The sequence below is a fragment of the Gossypium raimondii genome, chromosome 8 (genome assembly GCF_025698545.1).
Source record: "Gossypium raimondii isolate GPD5lz chromosome 8, ASM2569854v1, whole genome shotgun sequence".
In the NCBI taxonomy this organism is placed as follows: Eukaryota; Viridiplantae; Streptophyta; class Magnoliopsida; order Malvales; family Malvaceae; genus Gossypium; species Gossypium raimondii.
Window position 1 is genome coordinate 29,129,196 of NC_068572.1, and position 20,884 is coordinate 29,150,079.

General features: G+C 31.3%; 1 pseudogene; it reads right to left on the reverse strand.

The window, feature by feature from the left end:
• Window positions 1-5,833: 5,833 nt before the first annotated feature.
• On the reverse strand, window positions 5,834-7,103 carry LOC105793606 (transcription factor LAF1-like; annotated as a pseudogene).
• Between the last annotated feature and the right edge of the window lie 13,781 nt (window positions 7,104-20,884).

A 20,884-nucleotide genomic window follows, 5' to 3' on the forward strand; every position in this document is an offset into this window, starting at 1 on the left:
ATGTTAGAAACTCAATTCAATGCATGAAACCCTTAAGTTTCTATTATTTACACATTTTTCTAAACTTTTACACTTATTACAAATTAGTCCCTAATCCCAAAATTTCAAATTTATCCAAATTTCACAATTTCCCAAGCCAATCAAATTTCTTCCTATGCTAGAACAGTCCAAAATTATTCACAAGTCATAAAAATTCCATGAAATTTTAAATATTTTATCAATTTAATCCTTTAATTAAAACTATAAAAATCACTTAATAAACCAATTCTAATAGACAACTAATACTTCAATTTCATCAATTAACATCAAGAATAACAAAGATTCATCAATGATCAAATTTGAAATCTTTAACAGTTTTGAAAACAAAGGTTCAGGTTAGTTGGACTTAGTTGCAACGATCTCACAAACATAAAAATTACAATAAATAAGCTCAAAATGGACTTACATGCAAAAGGGAACTATGACCAAACCCTTCAAGCTCCAAATGGAGAATTCTCTTTTAATTTTTGGTGGAAGAACCATTAGAGAAGATGATGATAAATTTTGATTTTATTATTCATTAGTTTAGCTTTATTTAATTACAATTTTACCCTTTTAACAAACATACATTTTAACAATTTATAAGCCCTTAACCATCCATCTATATTCACTATGGTCTAATTACTACATAAGTCCTCTCTCATTTAATATTTAAGCCTTGTCCATACCCTTAACCTAATTACAACATTTTAAAGACTTCTTGATTGGTGTGTTATCTCATTTTATAGCGGTGGAGATTTGATTTTCAAGCAAGCCTATGGTAATGACATTTTTTGTTCAACGGTTGAGTGCATATTTCATGAACCCTAAACACTTTGAGAGCTTGAGTGAATCTTAGCGAGGATGTCAATTCTTATTGGTTTTGAATTTAAGGTAATTATTTTGATAAGGGGAGACACCTACATTTTTTAGCTTTAAAAATTTATTCTTGGATTGCTTGAATCTTTAGTGTCCTTTTAGTTGAATTTCCATTGCATGATTGTTTGCGAATTGCCTTGAAACATTATTGATGAAAATGACAAATTGAGAAAGTTAACTTGAATGTGGGTTTTGCTTGAGGACAAACAAACACTTAAGTGTGGGGATGTTTGATAAATGCCAAAAGTAATATGTTTTAGCCTAATTCTTAATGCGTTTTTGGATGATTATTTGATTTAAAACGGTGAATTTTATGCTCCTAATCTTTTAAATTCATGTTTATATACTTAGGAGAGCATTTAGGAGCAAAAGGAGCAAAAAACGAGCGAAAATTGAAAAATCGGAGCAAGTTTTAGGAGCCATATGGGCTGGGCTATTCCACACGAGCTGGACACACAGCTATGTGAGCCACACAGGTTGCCGCACGGCCATTTGCCAGACTGTGTGGATTTTACGAACTGAACTCCGAAAATGCGAAAAAAAACACAATTTTTAGGGTTTTCGGGCATTCTAAGACCTATGTATACCAAATATAAGAAGAGGAGAGTAAGCCGTCAGAGATATTGGAGAAAACAACTCGAAAAACACCATTGAAGTCGAATTTAAAGAAAATTTCCATCAAGATTAAAGGTCTCCTTTTGATTTTTTTTTGAAGTTTATTATGAGTTTTCTTTTTTCTTGTGGTTATACTGTCTTTGAGATGTTTTTATTTGCTATCATGAGCTAATTTTCTAAATACCTATGGAGATAAACCCTAAGATGGATTCTGTCTTTCGATTTCTGTTTTCCGCAATAAATACTTGGATCTTGTTCTCAATTTTGTGTGCTTAATTCTTGGTTTAATATTTTTGGACTATTAATCCATGTTGATGTGCTTGAATAGAAGAATGAAAAGTCCCTGTTTAAGAGTAGATCTAACATAATTGAGTGGAGTTACATGCAATCCTAGAAATAGGACGACATAAATCTACCGAATTAGAGTCAAATCTAACAGGGGGATCCATAGATCGAGTTAATGCAACAATAGGGGTTTTAATTAGAAAGAAATTTCAATTAATCAACATAGAGTCAGTTTCTTTTAGTCTTGAAAGAGATATTAGCATAATTTAGGGATTTCTATGGATTAAGATACTAAGTGAAAAAATTGTTTAATTCAGATTGATAAAGATAGATGAAAAAATCTATGTGGATTCTTTCCTGGGTATTGTTTTGCTTCTTGGTTGTTAATCATTTATTTTTCTTATTTGTTCTTTCTTGTGTTCTTTAATTAAATAATTTAGTTAATTATATTTTAATCGAACTCTCCAATTTGTCAGTTAAATAATAGAAAGATGGTAATTACTAGTACTTTTAGTCTTCGTGGGAACGATATCTGTGTTCACCGTAGCTATACTATTAATTGATAGGTGCACTTGCCTTTGTCGAATTTTTAGTTGGTTTACTACTGCATCAAAGACTGAGCCACTTCAGTGGTTAATGTAATCTCCCGAATTCAGGTCTACCGTCTAGGCCGAGTTGGGGAGGTTACATAAAATATCATTTTGATTTTTTTAAAAAAAATTTGACAATAATTCTAAAAATTTAATAATCTTAAAAATAAATATAAATTATTAAAAATTATTTTTAAAAATTAAATTTATAAATAAAAAAATTAAAAAAAATTAAAAATATGTGTAAAAAATCTAAAAGTTTTACAAAAAAAAAACTTTAAAAAATCTATCAATCTTTCGAGTCGAAACCTAGAAATAGACTTGATCATGAGCCGAGCCACTCGCCCAGGCCCAAAATCCCACCCAAAAAGTGGGAAGGTTTAGGAAAAAATATAGGCTTGAAAAATTAGCTTGGACAAAAAATAAGGCTCTTTTTCTAAACGGGCCGAGCATCGAATAAGAATTTTTTGGCTCAGGTCCGACCCGAATTTGGCTAAAAAAATTTGTCCCAGACGTTTGTTGTTGTTTTGATACTATTTTGTTGTTATTGTTTGGATATTGTATAACTCTTACTTTATTGTTGATTTTTCTACTAATTTAGAGGCATTTATTTGCTAAGTTTCAACTATCTTAGTGTTATTTAAGTATAAAAATTTTTTAAATATATTTTTAATTTATTGGGAAACATTTATTTTAATGTTTTTAGTGCATTTGATGTATTATATTTTTTAAAGCTGTCTTTATATAAAAAAAACATAAAATTTTTTAATACGGGCGGGTCAAGCTTGAGTTTAGCATTTTTTATCTAGGTCAGGCTTAGGCAAAATTTTGAGCTCATTTTTCGAGTTGGGCTCAGGCCTAAAAACAAGCCTAAAATTTTGCATCGGCCTAACTTGAAATCGGCCTAGCCCATGATTAGATCTACCCAGAAATCATCATCTTTTTATAAGACTTTCTTCCCTATTTTACAAAACCTAGAAAAATGAAAAAGATTTCCCATGTTTGATTGAAGCCAAAAATAAATAAAAACTTGATTGAAGAAGAAAAAAAAAGGACTAAAAGTTTGATTACTCTCTTTCAAATTTCTCATGCATTCATTAATGCTTAGTTTCATATTCATTGCTCATTCTTCCGAGTAAAAGGTACAGTGAAATTTATTTAATGTTTACTTTGTTTTACTTTAGTAGTTGCTCATCTTCGTATCTCCTATTCTTTCGTATCACCTGATGGTGTGTTATCACTATTGTAAAATTGCAATTACTCATTTACGCATCCCCTGAGCTATTACAAACTTTCTTATTTGAAGATCTTATTGTTTAATACACTAAGAAGTTTTATTCTTTAAGTTACTAGGTTTAACAAATTTTAGGTTTTGAAAATTTTAATATAAATTTCTAGGTTCTGAACAAGAATTCCATGGGTTTTGAAATTTTAGAAAATAATGTTTTAAATTTAAGGGCAAAAATAAAAGATAAAAAGTGACATTTTAATTTAAAATAAAACCCCCAAAACCATCAACATGTCTCTAGAGGTGGAGAAGCGGCGAAAGGAGCTTCTTGTCTTCATCTTCTTTGTCGCCATTTTATCTTTTGTTATCTTTTTTCCTTAAGAAATCAAAGCCAAATTTTCATTAAAACAAAATCAAATTAAGTTTTATTAAAGTCAAAACTTACATTTAAGAAAACTCTTTTTTAGTGAATCATGATGTGTTTTATTTTTTAAATGGAGCTATCTTTCAACAATGGGGAGACTTTTTCATTTCACTAAAATTCTCGATTTGATGATAATTATTTAATGCAATGAGACATTAATCTTATATGTTGAAAACGCTCTCAATGCAATTCTAAAATACTCATTTCAATAAAATCATGGTTTTATGAGTGTTGAAATACAATCAAACTAAAGAAAAACATATTTACAATAAACCAAATTGATAGTGGATTTATTTTTAAAAATATTTTAATAATTTTAAAAATAAATTTACTGTAATTTTTAAGATTTTTTAGAATTATGGTTAAATTTTTTAAAGTATCAAAACAAAACTTTAGCTATAGTTCAAGGGCTAAATTAGTAATTAACTATTTAAATTCATGTGTCACATCATCCTCTTAATAGTAGCTAACAGACAAGTGACCAAAATAAAACAATTCGATAACGTTAATGATTATTATGTAACTTTTGAAAGTTGGGTGATTGAAATGTAATTTTAAACAAAGTTTAGGGACAATTGGTGTAGTTTACCCTAATTTTTTTGTATTTTATCCCAACTTTTAGAGTTCTTTTGCAAGTAATTTGAAAGAGTGTACTCCTTTTTTTTTTAAATATTTTGCATGGGTTAGTCAATGGGTTATAGAGGGCTAAAAATGATTATTGTTTTTATTTTTTATTTTATTTTTAGAGTTAGGACTAAATTGATAAATTTTGTAAATATTAAGGGTCAAATTTATTGAATTTTTAGAATTAGAACTAAAATAACAAGTGTTGTGAACATTGAGGGCTAAATTTGTTGAATTTTTAACATAATTTTTAATATTGTTTTGATATTTTAATAATTTATAGTTACACATTTTAGAATTTTTAGAATTATTATTAAGAAAAATTAAAAGAAAATTAAAATAATATTTTAACTATAGTTCGTGGATTAAATTAATAATTAACCATTTAATTAATATTCCACGTGTTGAGGCTTATTTGCGCATTTCAAAATGTATAATGAATACTTTATCTATTTTTTCTGTAGAGAAATCGAAATGCAATCCTCCCTTAAGTACAAGATATTCATGATACTTTACCGAAATTTTGCATAGGGAAATTCATGAACGAACTGACAGCTTACTAAGCAAGTAATAGATACATACGAACAAACTGTCAGCAACATGGGCCCATAACCTACTGAAATATTTGGGCTAACTAAGCTTGTCTACTTCCTCTACGATCGATCCTACCCATTTTAAAACTCAAACTCTTGCAACATCTTTTTCTATGACCTTCCTGTATATTTGATGATCAGTTATTCCTTAAAAGTAGGCAGCTTGGCCTGATCAGATATGGTTAATGTTAGGATGGCTGAGCCTCTCGGATTTTCACTGGTATGCATGAGTTTTTCTCTAGTGGATCCTATCAGAATGTATTTTAGTATAGGAAGGTAATAATTGTACTCCTTGAAACAAAAAAGAGTTAAAAAGCCAAAGTTTGACCCCTTCCACATAACTACTCCCACTGTGCTGCGATTGAGTTCTTTTAGAAGGTCAATGAAACCATAAAGTTCCTTTTTTGTCACATAAAAACACTTCTTATAGGACAAAAAGCTAAATGAAAATTTCAGAAATATTAAAGTTTTCCTGTTAAAACAAAGAAATTGAGAATCTTGAATCTGTACTTTTGATAATAAAAAAACACAAGGTAGCACCCATGGAGATTTGGCCTTGTATGTACATTCCCTCATTATTCATACTGAAATCACTAATATGTTTTGAACAAAAAAAGAAAGAAAGAACCAGTACATCTGTCTTTATTATTCCCACTTAGAACCAATAAAGTCGTTCCCTGAAATCTGGGATTCAAACTTGAACAATTGGTTTACTGAGGCATCGTTTAGCAGATCCTGAAGATCGGTGCCAAATCCTCCCTCATTGAATACAAAACCATTCATGAAAGGATCCTGGAAGCTGGAAGTTGATTATATCCATCAGAGTAAGCCGCTTGCTTACTTCCACCTTCCTCATCAAGCGATAGCCATTCTGCGAATAAAAGCTTCGGCAGTGGGCTTCGTTGGGGCAAGTCAAAATGCATTGGAACAGCTTGATCAGTAGCAAAGCTTGCCGATTGGTCCGTAAGGTTTTGAGGGAGTACACTAGATTCTGAGGTTGAAGATGTGTGTTGAGCTTCCACATTTTCAACTTTTGCGATCCTTTACTTCAGATAAGAATGCCGTAGTTCTTAATCTCATTATCTGTTCTTCCAGGCAAATTTTGTGCAATTCGGGACCATCTATTCAATAAAAAGACCAGACATCTTTGTTAGTTCCTTGTAAAACTGAGGATATATATATAATAATTCTTCACAATTAATGACAAGTGTACGTACTTGTTGCCTAACAAATGATGAAGGGAGAGGATAGCGTCGTCCTCTTGGGGAGTAAACATCCCTCGTTTTAATCCAGGCCTCAAGTAATTAATCCACCTTAGTCTGCAGCTCTTCCCATTCCTCTGCAATCCTGGATATCCATGCATCTATCATATTAATTCATACCCTATTTTCGTCATTTCACTCATCATCACCCTCTCTCACTTGCACTTTACAGGGACAGGGTACGATGAAAGAAACAGTCGCTGTCTTTAACTCAAGAAATTTCTTGAATATTTTGGACTGACACTGACAGCCAAACCAAAGTAGAAAAAGTTTAATCCCATGACCATTACACATAAAATAAATAAGTGTACCACCTTAGGTTCAGATTCATTGGCTAAGGAATGCTTCTAACAAGTCAAATTAATAGTGGTGGTGATAAGCATGAGCTACACAAATATTGCAGGGAAGTTAATACGAATACAAGAAAACAGACCTGCATTGATGGGAACAGAGCTCCAGCAAAAATGGCCATGTTTGAGGACAGAGTTTTTGAGCTTTAGGTCTTCTTCAGGTGACCATAACCCCTTCCTGTGCTTAGCTTTTGGCTTCTCACATGGCCTGCAACCCATTTCTTGACTTATTACAAAGAAGAGAGAAAGGCGGGAAGTCGGTATGAGAAGCAGCAAAAGCAATAAATAGCCCACCCAAAACGTTAAACAAAAAAAGAAAACCTTATGAAACAAATACTATCTTATTGACTTTCTCATACCTAACCTACAACTACAAGGTCTTTAATTATGTATTGGTTGGACCACTTAAGTCTGAGCTACAAATGCACGTGTTTTTTTATTACTTTAATGATCTCTACTGATCAATGTAAAACCAGAAGACAAAAAACAAACAGTATGATGAAATTGAATAATTCATTTTGTACTTAATTAAAATGATTAATTTAATCTTTATATATTACTATGCCAAACTGGAATTATTTTTATTTGTATAAAATAAGTTTAAAAATTATCATAATTCATAAATGGAATTATTTCCAAAAATCTGGTTGTCTTGTGGAATTTATTTATAATAATAATTTAAAGGGTAAACTATAAACGAGGTTACCCAATTATAGATTTTCTTTTTCATTTTGGTCATCTAACTATAAAAGTTACAAAATTATCACTCAATTATTCAATTTTGTCTTTTCGATCCTAACAAACTAACGTAAAAATGGAAACACCTACAAATTTTAATATAGTTGGGTGACAAAAAAGACATAATTAAATAGTTAAGTGACCATTTTGTAACTTTTCATAGTTGAGTGAACAATAAACAATTTACTAATAATTAAATGATTATTTTGTAACATTCCATAATTGGGTGACTATTACTGTAGTGTAACATAGTTCAAAAGAAAATATTGTTTTCCTTATGAATTCTAGACTTGCCCATAAGCCGGGCCACCCGACCCAAAGGCTCGCCCGAAAAGTGGGAGGATTTGGATAAAAATATTGACCCGAAAAATGGGCTTGGGCAAAAAAATAGGACTTGTTTTAAAAATGGGTCAGGCCTCGGGTAAGACATTTTTGGCTCGAGCCCGGCCTAAATTCACAAAATTACAAAAGAAAAAACTGCTATTTTTTTGTTATTTTAATGATATTTTCTTGTTGTTTTCTCCCTATTTTGTTACAATTTTCTATATTATGTTGCTACTATTTCGTTGTTATTGTTTAGATATTGTGTAACACTTATTTTACTGTTAATTTTATTATTATTTTAGAGACATTTTCTTGTTAAGTTGCATCTATCTTAGTATTATTTAAGTATACATATTTTTTAAAATTTATTTTCAATTTGTTCGGAAATATTTTAATTTTTTTAGTATTTTTGATGTATTATATATTTTTAAAAATTATGTAAAAACTAATATAATATAAAAATAATAATATGGGCAGGTCGGGTCGGGCTCGAATTTTAGCATTTTTATCCGGGCTGGGCTTGGACAAATTTTTAGGCCCATTTTTCGGGTCGGACCGGGCCTGGACCTAACAAACATGCATAATTTTTTGGTTAAGCCCAACCCGAACCCGACCGGGCCTATGATCACCTCTAAGGAATTCATACCAAACACCCTAGGTTTAATAAAAAAATCTTTCTAAAATATCTGATTATTAAGTTAAAATTTAATAATGTCTTTTTATATTAAAATTTATTAATAATAGTATTAAATTATAATATAATTTATTTATTTTATTTAAAAATATTTTAATTAACTAAAATTTTTGTTTATATATTAAATAAATAAAATTAGCTCATGCATGGCATGTATAATAAACTAGTATTCTAATATAATCATATGTAGTTTTCAATTAATATATATAAGTATAAGAAATTATTTTATGAATGTTTTCCACTACACCAACAAAATTAAATTAATTATAAATCATATTAAGTTTTAATATAATTATGTATTAAACATAATATATGCTAGGCTTTTTAAAGTTATACATATAGTTACAATTGCAATATAATATTTTAACTATTATTGAATTAAATTATAAATTATAAGGATAAATAATATTTGGCACATGTACTTTTATAAAATGTTTAATATGGTACTTGTACTTTGAAATATTTAATTTGATACCGAACTATCAATATGTGCTTTATTATAGTATTTGTATTTTCTTAAAATGTCTAATTTGGTGCTTGAACTATCAATATGTGTTTTATTATGGTATATGGTATTAACATCGTTAATGAATTGTTAAATCAGCCAATAAAAATTTGACACGTAATTTTTCTAAATAATCAATCCACAAAGATAATATAATATTGCGAAAAAACTAAATAATATAATATGAATTAAATTAAATTAAAAAATAATTAAACATATGGTTAATAAAAATAAGTAAATACAAAAATATCTTTCATGGATATTAAAAAATATTATAAAACCAATTAAAATATTATTTGAAATGGAAAGCTCTTTGGAGAATATGGCCATTTACTTAAATGGAAAAGAGAACGTTTTTGTTTATATAAGTTTAGTATTTACTTTTTTTATTAATCATATGTTTAGTTTTTATTTTAATTTAATTTAATTTTTTTTGTTTTATTTAGGTTCTCACTTAATTTTATATTAACCATGTGGACTTGAAGATTTGGGAAAAAAACTACATTTCAAATTTTCATTTATTGGTTTAGTAATTCAATAAATGTGTTAACATCAGGTGCCATAATAAAGCACATATTGATAGTTCAGTACCGCATTGAAAATTTTCAAGGTACAAGTATCACATTGGGCATTTTCAAATTATAAGTACCACATTGGAAATATTATGAAAGTACAGTACCAAATACGACATTATCCTAAAATATATTATGTTCTAATATAATCATATATCAAACATAATGTATTTTTCAATTAATATATATAAGTTTTTTTTTTTTTGAAGTTCCATGTATAGTTACACATAATATATCCGAATAACTATAACAATACCTATAACAAAATAAATCGATATAATGCTCAAATATGGTGAGATATTAACCAAAATAAATATAGATTAAAACCCACATACACAAAATGAAACTCAATTTTAAGATTTTAAAATTCTTTCGCGTTAATTACCTTGCGATTAAGCTAAGGCCATATTAGCAGTAAGTTTACTTTTTAAATAATTGTTATCAATGATAATTATATTTTTTAGTTTTCTATTTTACTTAAATTTTAAATAATTTTATGCAAATAAAGTTAAACATTTAAAATGTATTTTAATTATAATATTAACTTTCACATGATTTTTTTATTTTTATTTTAATCAATTTTTTATTAGAACCTTCTAAAACAATGATAACTAATTAATTTACATAAAAAGTTTAATAAATTCATCTTATCATTAATATATAAGTGAATTAAATATAAATATAAATTATTTAATTTCATTGATGTCAAACATAATTTTTATGAAAAAGTCAAATACATTTAATTTTATAGAACTTCAAAATGTAATTAAATTTTTATTATTTGTGATTGAAATAAAGAAATAAATAAATTAAATAGAAAATACATAGATAAATAATAACAAGAGTATAATTACTTTTTATATAAAATTTTCTTAATAAATAGATTCAATAAGGTTTACGGAATTTCTTCAAACATATTTATCCTATAAAATAATTAGACTAAAAAAACCTAAAATCATGATAAACTTGATTTTAAAATACAAAGTCTTGAGGATTTTTTTCTTTTGAGATCATTGGTTATGCCCATTGTCTAATAGATATATAAAAATAAAACACATATTAATTAAATTAAAGGTAAATTATATTAACAGTCACTTAACTTTCAATTCAGTCACTCAAGTTTTAAAAAATAACAAATCAATCCTACTAACCATTTTTCGTTACAAATGTAATGAAAAGCTGACCTAGTTGCCCTATTATTCCACTGTGTAAATGACCCCAAGCTAGGTTGGGCAGTAAAAGAAACATAAGAAGCAAAGAAGAAGAAGAAAAATAAGAAGAAGAAGAAGAAGAAGAAGAAAAAGAAGAAGAAGAGAAATATAAAAAAAACATGCCACTGTTATGATAATTGATATATGATTCGCATGTTAAGCATGCTCACTGTACTAATTAAATCCGATTCAAATGTTAAGCATACTGGCTGTATTGATTATAAATCTGATTCGCATGTTAAGCATGCCCACTAAAAATACTGTTCATATGTCATATCACATGCATGGGGTTGGGATGATTATGAAAGGAGGATGACTTTGGTAGTTTTACTGCAATATTGAGTGGCTAACGTGCAGTTTGTCTGCGATATTGAGTGGCTTGGCCACAACGCTATTCAGTGGTTTAACCATAATAAGCAGCTTGTTTATGGTATTCAGTGGCTTGACCACAACGTGCAACTTGACTACAATATACAGTGGCTTGGCCACAATGTGGAGTGTTATTAGATGGACGAATTTTGGGAAAACTCTTTATTGGTGTGTACTGGAGATGGGTAGGAATGCTTTTGAAAAACTTTTACTGATTTCTGAAAAAGCTCTACATCAACATTCTTATGCACCTTGCCATATGTGAAATTATGTTGAAATACAAGTGTTATTATATTTATGAAATGTATGGCTTAAATATTATTTTCTTTTATGTTGAATTATCATTGTGCTTTAAAAGCTTAGCCCTTCAAATTCCTCACTTTTCAAACAACCCACGAGGTTAAGACATGGGATTGGCTTATGGAGGAGTACTCGGACATTTTACGTATAAACTTTTATACTTTATTATTTGGTATTTTTGGGACTGTTTAATTTTTGTTTACAAACTATAGCATGGGACATTGATTTTGGATTTTGGATACTTTACATGATTTGGTTTAAAAATAATTATAAACAAATGGTTTATCAAATCAGTATGAAAAACGGATTTTCAACAAAATTACAATTTTGACCCAATGGTTTTATTTCAAACTCAATAATACATTTTTACTAAACTTAAATCTATTTATCCACTTATCCAATAATTTATGAAATGAATCAAACTACGATTTTTAATCAACAAATAAGAATTAATAAATTTTCCACTGCGACATTTTCAAAGTAAAATGTTTTCTTCAAATGTTCAAAACTTGGACTTTTCAAAGCTATTTTGTTTCTGATAATTTCATTCCAAAAAAATTCAAAGACATTACTTTGGTTTTATCAAGCAAATCAACATGCTGATTTTAAATGATATAAAACTTATACATTTGATAGCAAAATGAATACTCGAGTACGAACCCGATGTATACGAGCTCAAGGAGAGCAAGGTCAAGGGACCCAAGTTGATTCGTTTACGTCACAAATGCGCACTCCCGATCCAATGGCTGAACATGTTGAACCCGCACCTACTGTTGATGAGAACCAATATGAGCCTACTGATGATGTTGTATCACAAGTCATGTTTAGGGTAGTACAATGAATAGCTGAAGCCTGTTCTAGAAAGAGTAGTCGAGGAACTATAACTGAAAGCCTTCGTTTAACGGAGCTAAATTATTTAGAGGCGTTTCTGAGACAACTCCTACCATAGCTGAATACTAGTTAGAGGCTACGGAGAGAATCTTGGATGATTTGGAGTGTACCTCTGAGCAAAAATTAAGGGGTACTGTATCACTGCTTAGATATGAGAATTACCGTTGGTGGCAGGCTGTTATGAGAAGTACTCAGACGGAGAGGCTGACATGGGAATAATTTCTAGATGCTTTCCAAAATAAGTATGTAGGTATCAAATATGTTGAAGCTCGGAGGTTGGAATTCATTAAGCTTAAGCAATGAGATAGGTCTGTGGCCGAAAATGAAGTCGACTTCTTCAGGCTGAGCTACTACTCCCAAGGATGATTGCAACAAAGTAGGATAAGTGCGCTAGGTTTGAGAATGGATTGGGGTATAAACTGATGGTGATGGTAACCCCTCATCAAGAAAGGGTTTCTGAAACTTTGGTGGAGAAAACATTAATAGTCGAGAAGGTTAAGCGTGTAGAATGCGAAAGGAAAGATAAACTAAAGTCTTTATTAAGAGAGATGTTGGTCCTAGTGCTCAGGCTCTGCGACCCAATAAGCGGTCCAAAGACGATAGACCTCGACAGAATAACGTAGCCATTGGTGATGGAGGTAGAACTCTGAATTGTGCTACTTGTGGTAAGAGGAATTTAAGAGAGTGTTTGAGGAATTTGGACGCATGTCTAAAATGTAGGTCTTTGGATCATAAGATCAAGGATTATCCACTTCGTAATAAGCAAATGCAAGCCCCAAAATAGAGCAGAGCTCAGAACCAAAGAGCTAGACAACAGTCTCAAATAGGTCAGGGTCAGAATAGAGGTGGTAATGCTGGACAGAGACATAGAACACCGGGTCAAAGCACTAACCGAGTTGATGCAAGATAGCTTGCACTTGTCTATACGACTAGACATAGGGAGGCCATGATGCAGCTGACTTCATAACATGTACTTTTACAATTAGTTCTATTCAATACTTTGATTTGATTTAAATTCCACGTGATACCCAGCTATTGCAATAAATGCATAAGGACAATCTCGACAAGCATGAGAACTAGTCTTTGTCGCCTTTCCACATCGTAAACATACAACATCATTTACTAGCTTTCTAATATGCAAATTAGATCTAGTAGGTATATGATTATATAAAATTCTCCATGTTGTAATTTTCATTTTATATGACATATTTGTTTGCCATAACTGCCTGAAAATATATGTTTCTTTGGACCTATGTCGTTGTATAAATCATTCTCAGTTCCTAGAAAGCCTCGAAACAAGAGCCGATACCCATTGCACACCGTATACTCTCTAGATTTCTCGTGACCCCATCTCAACCTGTTTGATAGCTCATACTACACCAATGGGATACTCTGTATTCTTCTAAATTCTTGTTCATTAAAGGTGGTAATGATTACACTCTCCTTCCATTTCCCACTATGTTCATCAATCAGTTCAGCCAAAAAATTTACCTTATTAACTTGTAGTGAAGTAATTATGTAGGGTCTGTCTCCAAAAAACCAGGCTACATCCCAAATTGGTATTGATTTTCCATCACCAAATTTCCAGCTATTCCCTTTCAACAAGATCCCCTTAGCTGCCCAAATGCTCCTCTATATAGTCGAAGGTTGACTCTCTAACTCAGGTTTTAAAATTTCACTACTTTCGTAGTATTTTGCTTTCAATACATGTGCTACCAATGAGGTAGGATTACAAACTAATTGCCACCCCTGTTAGGCCAAAAGTGCAATATTAAACTTCATTAGTTTTTGGAAATCCAATCCCCCACCCTCCCATGAATCCCATAATTTAACTGTGAAATTTGCCATAAGTAATGACAGAATACTACATTTATTTCCTCACAAAAAAGAATTTGGCAATAAAAAACAGGAGATGACATATGTGGGAATTACTTACAAAACTACTTTGATAAAAATCGGCTTACCCCCTTGCGATAACAATAGATTACACCAACCATTTATTTTACCTCGAATCCGATCCATAATATTTTGAAAAGCTAATTTTCTGTTTCGACCCACTGCCATCGGCAGCCTTAAATACTTCTTAGGATCCATAGAACTTCTCACTCCTAACTCTCTTTCTATTAAATTTCGATTTCCTTCACTAACATTCAAGCTAAATAAATAGGGGATTTTTTAAAATTAATTAGTTGCCCAGAACAACTCGCATATTCTTTCAAGGTATTTTCACATTTACTACCCCAATTAAAGATGCACCCCTAAAAATCAAACTATTATCTGCAAAAAAATAAGTGTGATACTATAGGTCTTGAGCGACTCGCTTTCACTCCCTTCACTAAACCTTCTTGACAAGATGATCATAATAAAGCTGATAATTTCTCACTTCAGAAAAGAAATAGGAAAAGGCTCAATGGGTCACCTTGCCGAAGTCATCTAGAAGGGGAGATTTGCCCTCTTGGTACACCATTCAAAACCACTGAGTACTTGATAGACTCTACACATTGCATTACCAAATTAACTTGTGCCTTAACAAAACCCATCTTAAGCATTACCTCTTCAACCAAATGCCACCCCACTCTATCATACCCATTGCTTATATCCACATTGAACGCAAAATATCCTTTTCGTCCACCTTTTTTCTTCTTGAAAGAATGCAGTAATTCGGAAGCCATTAATACATTATCTGCAATCAACCTCCTCGATACAAATGTACTTTACACCTCATTAACACAATACGGCATGATTATCTATAATCTATGACCAATTGCTTTGGAAATTATTTAAAACAAAATATTATAAAGGCTAATCTATCTAAAATGCGTCATATTAACAGGATCAGACTGCTTTGAAATAAACACTATATTAGTATAATTGATCTCTACCAAAGATCTGCCATTATTCAATATATCATAGCAATACTTACTAGCATTTGTACCAATTATATACTAGAATTTTTGGTAAAAAAGCCGTCATGCCATCTTTCACAGGTGCCTTCGTAGGGTGCATACTACGAATTGTCGCTGTAACACCCCTAACCTATATCAGTCGCATGAATAGGGTTACGAAGCATTACCGAAGTTTATAGAACAAATAAAATTAATTCATGTTATTTACTATCCATATCCGAAACCAATCATATTCAATCATACTGTCCCTTAAATAAACCCTCGAGGTCCAATTTATACATTTGAAACAAGTCGGGACTAAACCAAAAACTCATGAAATTTTTCGCAAAATTTCAAAATTTTTCCTAGGTACAGGGGACACACGCTCGTGTGGTCAGGCCGTGTGGGCATTCGATGTGAGGTACACAGCTGGGTCCCAGCCTATGTCCATACCCGTGTAACTTCTGACTTGGGTCACATGGCCAGCCACATGTCTATGTGCTAGGCCGTGTGGACAATTTAATTTCCAAAAATTAAGTGCAGGGGTCACACGGCTAAGTCACACGCCCGTGTACTATACAATGTGACACACACGAGTGAGACACAGGCCCGTGTCTCTGCCCGTGTGAGTAATTCAAAGCATTTTATTTCTTAAATTTTAAGATGCAGGGGACACACGGCCAAACCACACGATCGTGCGCATGGCTGTGTGTCACACACGACTAAGACACACGCCCGTGTGGACAAAATAAGACTATTTCGAAGCCTTATTTCTCACCCAAATTTGTCTTGCACCAACATTAACATTTTAACACGTTTCCAAACCAATTCAAAACATTTAAATCAAACCAAAACCAATTCTTATGCATGACATATCATCCTATATTTTCAAGTGACCAACTTACCAAATTGGTCAAATATTCATTTAAGCATATTTATACCTAATATGTATATCAACTCAAGCATTCAACACATATGAACATAATATAGTCTCATACACATATACATCAAAACATACCATCATTAGCCATTCCAATGGCTAATTACAACCAAATATTAATATGTCATCATTTGGTCAATTTAACCTATACATGCCAATATAACCATAATTGATTTACCATATATATATACCAAAATGGGCTGATGGATAGTGTGAGTGATCTCTGCCAAGCTTCTAATCCAACAAGCCTCCAAATTACTATAAAACAGGGAAAAAATAAAATAGAGTAAGCTTGAAATGTTTAGTAAGTTCGTATAACATGGTAATTAACTTGCCACTCATTTAAATTTAATATAAACATACAAGGCCCATTCAATGAACTTGATCACGAGCCCTAACACATATCATCATTACCCTTGTTAGTCATATATTTCATATAAATATCAAGAAACATGTATGGGCTCAACAATAATTAGATTTCCATGTACATATACTTTCCACATCATGTATTCATATAACATATACAAATCATATCCTTATATTTCAAATACATTTTCATAATAATTCGTCTCGAGTTCAGATTATTTCATGTCGGAACTTTGCCCATTAAATCATTTTAAATGTCAGTGTCACACGGGTAATACACTTAAGATGTACAAATTTATAATCATGGATGAACATATTCATCAAACAAATTCCATGTTCATAATTATCATCTCGTATTTTCCATATATCATGTATCATCATTTTCATGTATTTCAGACAGATACCTGTATTAATTAATTTCATGTTCATATTTTCTCATGTCAGGATTTTGCCCATTGAATCATTGAAAACATCGATGGATACACAGGTAGTACACTCGAAGTGTACAAAACTGTAATCCGTCAACTCATATTCAGGGGTACCCATTAGGGTACATAATCAGGAAGAACTCTCTCGAGTCATAGAACAGGATGCTCATGTGAGCCATGCAACAGGAAGTTTATCCGGGCTATAACAGGAAACTCATAAGAGTTTAAAACATGAAGCTCATTGAGCTTAACAGGTAACTCTAAGGAGTTATTATCAGGGAGCTCCGGATAGTCATATAATAGGAAGTTCAAGCGAGCCATATCAGGAAGCTCACAAAGAGCCTATATCAGGACGCTCACAAAGAGCTGCATTTGTGTCCACAATATATGCAAGATCACAACAGATCATATAATAGGACGCTTACAAAGAGCTGCTGTAGTCCGTAACACATGCAGAATCACTATCGATCAGGATGCTTGCAGGAACCATATAACGAGAAGCTCGAGAGGGTTTATAACAGGATGCTCGTCAGAGTTGTGGTGTGTCCGCAACACATGCAGGACTACAACAAATACGAAAAATCCTATATCCATCGAATTTCATTTATTCAAACGAGACTTAATGTTTATCAGGTATTATCAGATATGTAATTGATTTTCATACATAAGACATTTATACAATCCACACATCTACAACACTCAATTCAAACATATAAATATACATAATTTAGTTACATGAACTTACCTCGGCAAATTATCATGTACGTAAAATCTAGAAATCCGACATTTTTTCTTTTTCTCGTTCTAACTCCGATTTTGGTCTATCCGAATCTATATGAAAGAATTTAACATCAATTCATGTTCATTTCAATTCAATTCACATCTTAGGCAAAATTACCATTTTGCCTCTAAATTTTTAATTAATGACGATTTCGTCCCTAGGCTCGAAAATGAAATTTATGCAATTTAATCCTTATTCCAAGCTGAGAAAATTTTTACATGTAAAATTTACAGCCCATGTACTTCATAAAATTTAGAATTTTTCCATAAAATTTACATCTTTTCAATTTAGTCCCTAAATCATAATTTCATCAAAATTCCCTTTACAAAAGTTGTTTATCTATTAACAACCTTTCATTTTCTACCATAAAACTTCATAATTCATCTATGTTCATCCATGGAAAAACCCTAGTACCTTGATAACTTTGCAAATTAATCCTCGAGATAGCTAGATTAAGCTATTACGATCTCAGAAATATAAAAATCATTAAAAACGGGCAAGAATACTTACCTAATAAAAAAAATAAGTTGGCTTGAGCTTAAGTTTCCATGGCTAGGGTTTCCATGCTTTTAATTTAAGAAAGATGATATTTTTTTACTTTTTTATCATTTATTATCTTTTATTATTTCACTTTCCAATTTCATCATTTTCCTTATTTTATTTTCCATGGATGAATCATCATCCTTAACCACTAAGAATTTTTAATGGTCTATTTTCCATATAAGGACCTTAAATTTTGAATTCCATAGCTATTTAAACCTTTTAGGTATTAGAACTCAACTTTTGCACTTTGTACAATTTGGTCCTTTATCAAATTAAACATGTAATCGGTAAAAATTTTTTACGAAATTTTTTTATACGACATTAATATCATACTATAGACCATAAAATAATATAAAAATAATTTTTTCTTTCGAAAACGTATTTGTGGTCCTGAAACCACTATTCTAATTTTACCAAAAAAGAGCTGTTACGACCGCCACTATCTCCTCCTCAGTAAATCTAGATCTCAAGAAATTGTTCTTGCCTTCAGTAACATGAATCAGAATACTTGAAAGGAGCCTCATACTATCTTCTCCACATTGTGAAGTGAACAACTCCGAAAAATACCGACATGCAATTTGTTCAATCCCTTCATCTCCCACCATCATCTGACCATCCCCATCCTCAAGTCAGTCGATAGTTTTTGCTTTTTTTTTGCATTGTGAATAAAACCCATGAAAAAAATTGTATTTCGGTCACCATATTTGTTAATTATTCCGTCTATTCACACGCGAATATTTTTATTTATTTTTCTTATCCTATTAATATAAAATTTTCAATATATGATTGTATATATTTAAAAATAAATGTGCTATTATTAAAATTTTACTACAAGTAAGTTTGTTTCATGTGTGACTTTTTTTAGTGGAAACAGTTGGGGTTTTATTAAATAAAAAACAACTTACAAAGTATACAATAAATGAAGGCTGTCAATTACATGGGAAAAAGAAACAGTTAACTCATTAAAAAATAAATTCAGCTAAAATCGGGCTAAATAACTTTCTTGAAGCATATGAAAAGAACAAAAACCTAGCTTCGAAAAATTGTCCTTTGTCTCTTGAAGATCAAATGATTTCAGAGACTATCTTCTAAATCCGGCAAGCGTCACAGCTTAATTTGGCAGATCCACCCACCACCAATTGTTTTCCATCGCCGCAACCAAAAAAAGGAGAAAAATCATTTAATAGAAAAGTTGAATCGTCTCTTTTAATACCTTCTGTAACTAAAGAATGCGCTACTCCATTTGCCTTTCTCGATGCATGCCTAAAAAGCATAATTTATAACATGTGCAAAGTATTTTCAAATTTTTTATGCGGGAACTAATTTCAAATCTATCTTCTTTGTCTTTTTGTAGCTTTTTTATTACCGAGAGTGCATCTCCATCAATTTCTACCTCCTAGAAACCTAGATTCAGACCCTATCACACCCGATTTTCACTTATGCCCCAAATTTAAAGGAAAGTTAGGATTTATTTGAATAGAATGATAAGATGGTGAGCTCTAGTGGGAAATTTAAAAATTTTAGTGACTGATAAGCAATTAGTTGGGCTTAAATTCTAGTTTGGTTAGGATGGAACCGGTTGGTTCCGTATGTGGAAGACACAATGATTACCGGTGGTAGGCTGATAAAGGTCAAGAGACCGTGTAAGGGAGTTATATATATTTGAGAGAGAATGGACATTCATGCAAAAAAAAAAAAGATCTTCACAATTCTGTTTACAATTTTTTCTCATTTGCATCGTCTTCTTTGGTTTTTCTAAAGAAGGGGAGAAGTTAAAAGAGCTCTGCATGAAACAGAAATAATGCGAATTGAAGTCTGGAAGCAGAGAAATTGAGAAACTGGTAAGCTTTCTTATCTTTCTAGGCTCGTGAATTAGAGAAATAAGGGTGAAGACTCTTAATAAATTTCTGTAAACCGGGTTCTAGGCTTTAAGGTTTGAATACCTTCGATTTAATCGATAAATGGTTGTCATTTTTAGCTGTTAGGATGAATGAGGCTCTAGCGTTTGGACAAGCTAAGTTGACGACGATAAAAGAGGCAATGTGAGTTTTTATACTCTACTTTTGGGTGATCGATGATGTTTTGTTGCTTGTTTGAGCCATGTTCGTGTCTTCTTTGAGTTGCGTCTAAGAACATGTTTGTGTATGAACATAGAGGTTGAGTAGGCTGTGAATGCATAATATTGTGAGTGTATACTCTTGCAAGTTTATTTCTTGACGGTTATATGGTTATGAATTAACAAATAGATAAATGACATATTGTATGTTATAGTAACTAGTACAATGTATTGTTTAAAATACATGTTCATATGGTATGTGGAGTACAGAGGAAATTTACTTAGGCGAGGAGATGAAGATAGGAATAATTGGCGAATTGGAGGAATGAGCAAATTGATAAGGGGATACAAGGGAGTGTGGCGGTATTATAGAATGGTATCAACTGGCATGCTAGAGCAACACTGTGATGACA